Source organism: Aplysia californica, unplaced genomic scaffold (genome assembly GCF_000002075.1).
Source record: "Aplysia californica isolate F4 #8 unplaced genomic scaffold, AplCal3.0 scaffold00179, whole genome shotgun sequence".
Classification (NCBI taxonomy): Eukaryota; Metazoa; Mollusca; class Gastropoda; order Aplysiida; family Aplysiidae; genus Aplysia; species Aplysia californica.
The window spans coordinates 167065-174564 of record NW_004797449.1 but is presented as its reverse complement, the minus strand read 5'-3'; positions in this window follow the sequence as shown (position 1 = coordinate 174564).

Sequence of the window (7500 nt, the reverse complement as noted above, 5' to 3'; positions counted from 1 at the left end):
CAGAGGTACACTACTACACACGGTGCACGGCACCCATAGGAGGCTGCTTGATAATCTTTTTCCCCACTCACATCTCTGTGAGCTCGGCATTCCTAGCGCTTGGTGTCGATTTGTTCCTGATTATGGAAATGGTATTATTTTTAGGCTTTGGCAAATATTTTAGGAGGAAATTTGAATTAAATTTTATAAAGTCGCCTGGAGAAACTTCAAAGGAACACGCTACCTCGGCCTGTCGTCAAAATATCTGGCGTCGCCAGACATCAGCCCGATAATCAAAAAGGTTGGCAGGCGCCCAAGAACCTTTAATATCCTGGTGAGGACTCGCGTTCAAGTCTACGTGACAGGTAATAGTAGGATAGGTGGTCCGAAGACTAATGAGTAACATTTTTTTTTTTAAAGAGAAGAAAAAAACTGTACGCCTACAGGATACCGACACATCATAGCTTAGCTTCTGATCCGGCATATAATTTCAATTTGAATTTACCTAAAGCTCGCCTGGGCTGTACACGCAGTTGGATGCTACTCGTTTCGCCGCTGCGCATGGTTATCGCGCAAGGCAGAAAGATCAATCAAGATTGGGCACAGTTTATCTCTAAAGTCTCTAATAGTCTACCACTTACCTAGTCAAGATGGCAAGCGGTACTATCCCGCTATACCGCCAGCCTGCTGTACTGCAAACTTCAAGCTTGTCCCAAGGTAGGCGGTACAACGGGGTTTGACTGTATAATATAATATATAAATATATCTACGCTTGTATATAATCATATTATACACGTATGTTTTGTTTGTGTGAGTAAGTGTGTGCATGTGTGTGTTTGTGTACGTGCGTGAGTAACTGTGTGCGTTTGTGAGTGTGTCGGCGCTTACGTTTGTGTTTGTGAGAGTGTGTGTTTGCGCGTGTGAGTATGTGTGTGTTTGTGTGTGTTTGTGTGTGTGTGTGTTTGTGTGTGTGTGTGTGTGTGTTTGTGTGTGCAAGGGTGTCTATATATGAGCGTTTGTGTGTCTGTGTCTGTGTGCGTTGCTGATTTAACGTATTGATTAGCATCATAGAAAGGCGTGGGCTATTCTCAGAAAATTATGCTGCTAACCACACAGATGCGATACCCAGCATTGCTCCGGCACAAAGGTTTATTTTTGCGAGATTCGCGTTGAATTACTTCGCTTGGACCGACACTTTCACCACATCGGATGATTGATAACGTTTTTCGAACCCATTTACATAATTTCGAAGCTGGCGGTCGCTTCGATCCCGTCTGTCAGGTCCAAATGTAACAAAGTTCCGCGGCTCCAATTTGTATTGATTTACCGATGAAAAGCCTATATGTCAAGCCACATTTTGACAAAGGTTTGGGCCCTGAACAGCCAATCACGGGTCGCTTCTAAAGCGGCTTTTTGGGTCGAACTGAAATAATTCCACCCCGCACCTTCGGTGTATGTCATTAGCTGGGTTTTGGTAATGGATTTCAAATGTTTTATGCGCCCGTCCGTGGTCTAGTGGTCAGGCTCTAGGACTCTCAAACGTAAGGTCATGGGTTCGAATCTCGTCTAGGGCCCGATCACCGTTGTGTTTTTGACAAAGGCACTGCACATTTATTTTTCTCACTTCATCAAGATGGAAATGGGTACCCGGCTATAAACAGAGAAAGATCTTGTCAGTTTCTTCGTGCTTGAGTGGTTTATCGGATATGCAATGTATGCCTCTCAGGAAGCTGAGAGTATTATTTCTGAGTGTTTTGTCTGCAGGGGGTAATAAAAGCAGTTGTAAAGCGCATAGAATCTGTGGTCGAGCTTGGTTCGGTGGGCTATAAAAATATGCACTAGACGCTGCAAATCTGTCCATTTCCTTTTTTTTAGTGTACTGGTAGGTGTTTTTATGCCCCCCCCCCCCCAATCGACACAGTATGTTACTAAATGATTTCGGAGGAGAAGACCAACCCTTGCTGAGAGTGATACAAAATACCAGCAGGAAGACTGAAATACTCGACAAAGGGTTCTCCCCACTATGGAATTGAACTTGGGTCCCTTGTGTGCGACAGCTGAGCGCTTGAACCGCTGCACCACAGACGCCGGGTCTCTGTGTATGCTTACATTGACGCAAAGTTTGTTTTGATTTGGAAATTGTTTTTTTTTTTTTTTTTATTATTATATTAGAGCAGAGGGTTTTACGGCGCTCGCAACTGCATAAGGTCATATGAGCGCCAAGGGGTGGGTGTCAACAGAGATAGTCCGAGAGCCGGGTCTATATAAAGTACTAGAACCTTGATTGTCATCATAAAGTTTTTTTCTTTAGTGATTCTGCTTCCTCGGGGTCTCTAGACTTCATATCAGTCGGGGGCCAACGTGTATCTTATGGGTATAATTTTTTCTGCTGGTTGAAATACACCAACCCGTATCATGCAAGAATGATGAAGGAGCGACTAGGGCTGGGCAATGAGTCGCTTTACAAAAATACGGATAATATGTTAGTACACCTCTTCGGCAATATGTTATGAACCGCTTAGGCCAAAATTCTTAGATAAACAGGTTAGCATTACTTCATCAACAAATGGGTACACTCACTTCGGCAAACGAGTCTGGAAAGATAGTTTAGAGTTTGAATTAAGATAATATTTCGTTGAGAATTATCCGGTTATCCGGATAGTTTATCCGGATTTTACCCACCTCTATACCATGTACGAGTCGACCAAGATTCGCGCGAGGGTACTAGGCGTAACACTAATAGCTCCTCTCGCCGTGATGTCACAGGATGCACCGAAAGGTGCACCGCACGGACTGCTGTAATATGGACTCAGCTAGCAAAGCAAGGAGACATTGGCAGACAGTGCTTCGTCACACCACACCTCCGTAGAAACAAAGAATGCAGGAAACCGCTACGTCACCACGAGGTCGTGATGCGATCAGGCTGGTTCATGCAACATGCACATGCATACACACAGTGTCTCTCTCAATTACTTTTAAACACATTACTGAAGCGATAAAGAACCCACCGATGATCAAATCGAGACGGATTAGCGGTCTACTGGAAGCAAGCCGGCAACGAGATGATGGACTCAGTCAGAGACTTCCAGATGATGCTGAGTTTATACTGTGTCACAAGAACTGTGTGAGCACACATTGTTCCAGAGAACATATTAAGTGATTTTTACTAAAGCAAAAGACTGAGGAACTTTCTATAGAAGAACTCAAACGTCATAGGGGCAGTACTAGTTCGTTTAATTTTCACGAACATTGTTTTTTGTGGAGAAGCATGCTCACTGATACTCCCGAAAACACCCAGATCGTTAGAAAAAGCCTACTTATTATGTCGAACTGGAGAGGAGAAAGGGAGGAAGATCACCAAAGAAGAACTACAAAAAACGTTCCAAGGAACGTGGGGACAAATGGGGAATGGATGTCAGCTTCCGTGTGTCATCACCAGTCAGTGATTTGGCAGACGCTAGGTATCAGATAGACTGCCACTCCTGGTTCTACACAAACTATCCAGCGCAATCAACTAGCTCACCTACAAAGCATGACTATGTCTTCGGTATGCTGGTTGACGACATTCGATGAAACAAATCACGTATGTGGAAGTCTTTACAGTTTGAATATAATATCAATATTTACAATATCAGGAAATTGTTCGACGGCGCTAACAACTACTAGACCATATAAGCCTAAGTGCGTGGGACACAATGAATGTTTTCAGATTGGAAGGAATGAATTGAATTTTTCTCTGCGGGTGGCAAAAGTCTACTCTTATCGATTTCTGACCACCAACGGATTTTTAACTTTCACAAATTGCACGCGAGACATCCGATATTTTTCCCCTTATCCAAGAAGGCTATATATTAGATCTTACCAACCCTAAGGTCAGAGATTTGGCTTAAAGACAGCAGTAAGAATGAGCCAAGGAGTAGCAGTGGAAAGGCTGCAGACAGGGTCAGAAGCCCAGAGGAAGGGGCAGAGAGGGGTTCGTGGGGGGGGGGGGGCTGAAAGTGGAGACGAAAACAGACGAAAGTAGGTTAAAGGAGAAAATTTTAGAGAGGGAAATTTTCCGTCGCTGTCGGGTTTCAAACCCGGGGCCTGTTGATTGAGAGGTGAATACCGTAACCTCTAGGCCACGAGAGCTCCCACACACTTTTAAAAAATATTTTTAAGCAAAGTAGAGATATCTCCAAATCACTCTTGTAGTCAGAGTCTATCAAAAATGTATGGCCCCGTCCACATCTTGCCGTCATCAAATTTGTTCTGGAACAGTGATTCGCTGGCGTCTGTGGTGTAGCACTTAGGCGCTTTGCTGTCGCAAGCTGGATACCCAGTTCGATTCCTGAGTGGGGATACATTTTTATCGACTACCTCAGTCTTTCTGGTGGGTTGTTGCATCTCTCTCAATCTGGGTTGACAGAAACAATAGAGGAAAACAGAAGAAGTAGGACCTACCGGTGGCTGCTTCCAACCGCGACCAGGGGCGAAGGCTGACTTGTTTGACAGGGTAATCAAAGTGAAATGGGACCAGATAGGGCCTGGAGATATCATACTCACACAAGTCACAAGAATCTTACTGGCACTGGAGGCGGCAACTCTTGAGTTGTGAATGAAAACAAATCCTGAATTCATGTTGTATGCTTGTTCAACCGCTAAAACAATCGGGAAAGTATTTCATTAAATATTTATTCTAACTAACCTTAAATTTAACTTTAGATTTGAACACACGAACACCAAGGAAAGAAGCACAGATGTCAGCACTACAATGGCATGTTATACCAGATAGCCGAAACACTTTGGTAGAGCACGCCAATTATTATTTATTTTTTTTCACATTTGGCTGTTTTTTGTCTAGCTTTTCGCGGCCAGGAGCCGCTGTCATAATCGAGGTCACGATCTGATTATAGGACGTTAAAAAGTCGAGGAAAAAAACAAGCACTAGCAGTGTAGTCGGAGCACCGGGGAGTTAGTTCCCCTCATATCTGTGAGGTAGACTCAACCAGTGTAATAGTTCGCTTAGATAATCAGCGCGTCTGGGTGCTTATAACTGTGGCCCTAAAGGGGTGAACAGGGTATATGCGACAATGAAACAGTTCTGACTGCTATGCACATGTTCCCTTCAAATCTATTGGTTGACTCTTCAAGTCTCACTTTAAGCTTACTTAATCAAAGCTTCTGACTGCTTATGGAGTGGCCCGATACGGGCGAACAGGCTATTTCTGTGGCAAAGAAACGGTTTTGAAGGTTAGGCATAGTCTATTGTTCATTGGTGATTATGAACGTCTTTTTACATTTAATTTATGAGGTTTACGTCTATGGGTGAATTTGACTGCGACAATGTTTCAAAATTAGGAAGGGAAGCAGTGATTATTTGATTATATAGACGCTTCGCCTCTGACCGCGACACAAACAAAAACAAAACAGGAAAAGAAGAAGAAGGGCGTACCAGTGCCAGTGGCACCCTCCAGCCACCCATATTGACAGAAACAACGGAGGAAAAGGAAAAAAGATGGGCCTACCAGTGGCGCCCTCCAACCACCCACGCAAACACAGCAACAACAAAGGAAATGGGGGAAAACTAGGACCTACCAGTGGCACCCTCCAATCACCCACGAAGAGCGTCCTAATTGTGTTGACAATGCGCTACCTCAGAATCATAAAATTCTATCTGACATTTTGGGCGGTTTTGAGTTACTAAGGCCATGAGATCCGAAATCAAATGTTCTATCTGCTCTATCAAAATAATAAGATTATTTTGAATCGTTATCAAGATATTCAAAGAATTTCATTCGAAAAAAAGCTAGACATAAATGGAAACTAAAAGTTTTGGATGTCAAATTTCTCAAAACTGGGTAGGCCTACAGAGCAGATAGAACTTTGTAATTCTGAAGAAGCGACAGAGAGAAGTTCCCCATCACCCCACACACTCTCCCCGCCTGCAGATCCTGGAATTGGTGCTTCAGCCTCAAAGGGCACTTCTGACTGTTCTGGTGGGGAACCAGAGGCGTGAGTCTAGGGGACATTCGTGACTTCCGCGGACTTGTCTGTCGCTGTCTGTTGTTGTCGGGGGAACTCGAGAGACCGACAGACAAACGTAAGAGGAGTGAGGGGAACACATAGATAGATAGATAGATAGATAGATAGATAGATAGATAGATAGATAGATAGATAGTGTGTTGGTTTGGGAAGATTGTTGGTGGTTGTACGAATGGAGTTAATAATTGTTTTCCGCATGCTAGGAAGATAATAATATCAATTTAGTCATTTCCAGTGGAGAAACGTTTCGTCGTCTTGCTGAAGTAAAGACAATGTCCTCGTCCTCCCGCCTATGGCTGGGTATGGCCGAGCTTAAGACAATGCTCAATAGTTTTGGCCTGAAAGTTCCAAATAGCATGGCTACTCTCAAAGGAAATCTTAACATAGAGAAAGAAGAAACACAAAAGCACGGATTGAGGAAGAAAAAGAGAAAGTGAATAAACAAGCAAGGGGAGATATTAAAACAGGAAAAGGAGAACGAAAAAAAACCCAAAGAAAAAATGAAAAGCCTCAATGGAAAGAATATGAAAAAAAGATTCCTGGGGGGAAAAAAACTTGAACTAAGTACAGCCAAATTTTCTTCTTCAGAATTACAAAACTTCTCTGCTCAGAAGGCCTACGTAATTTTCAGAAAATTGACTTAAACACTTTTAATTTCCGCAACATGCCAAGCTTTTTCGAACGCAATTTTTTGAATATCTTGATAGCGACATCGTCGTACCCTCCGATTTTGATAGAGCAGGTGGAACATAATCTGGTTTCTGGCCTCAGAATGTAAGCTTATGCGACTCAAAACGGGCAAAATTGTCAGATAGAACTTAGTAATTCTAAGGTAATGAAATACCAAGACCAATAGATTTGGATGAAAAAATAAATTACAAAGACTCATGAACACAGGCGTTAGCAAAAATAAAATGGTTTAAGACGATGATACCGATGAATTTGAAGCTTTTGAGAAGAGGGGTGAGCGAGAGATGAAATTGCGAGGGAGAATACATTTTTTAGATGATCGGTGGATCTGAGTGTATGGGAAAAGGGAATGAGATCAGGGAAATAAACTAAGACGATCAGTGTTTGATCCTGTGACAGATGTCAGGAAAGCTGAAATGTATCTGGAATGAATGAAGAAATGCAGATTCATCAAAGGACATAAATCCGGATCTGACGTCACTAGCATCAAGTCTTTGGCCGACTGTAGATCAGACTAGTGAGTCATCTCATCGCTTCTTGTTGTTGGTTTCCATTTCGAGAAGTGCACACCATGCAAGATAAACTATTATAGGTTTTGTGTGTGTTTGCATTTGTGTGTAGGTCTATGTGTGTATATATGTGTATGTGTATGAGTGTGTGTGTGTGTGTGTGTGTGTGTGTGTGTGTGTGTGTGTGTGTGTGTGTGTGTGTGTGCGCGTGTGTGTGTGTGTGTGTGAGAGTGTGTGTGTTATGTGTACATGCATTATGTGTGTACGTGTGTATATGTGTATGTGTATGTGTGTGTGT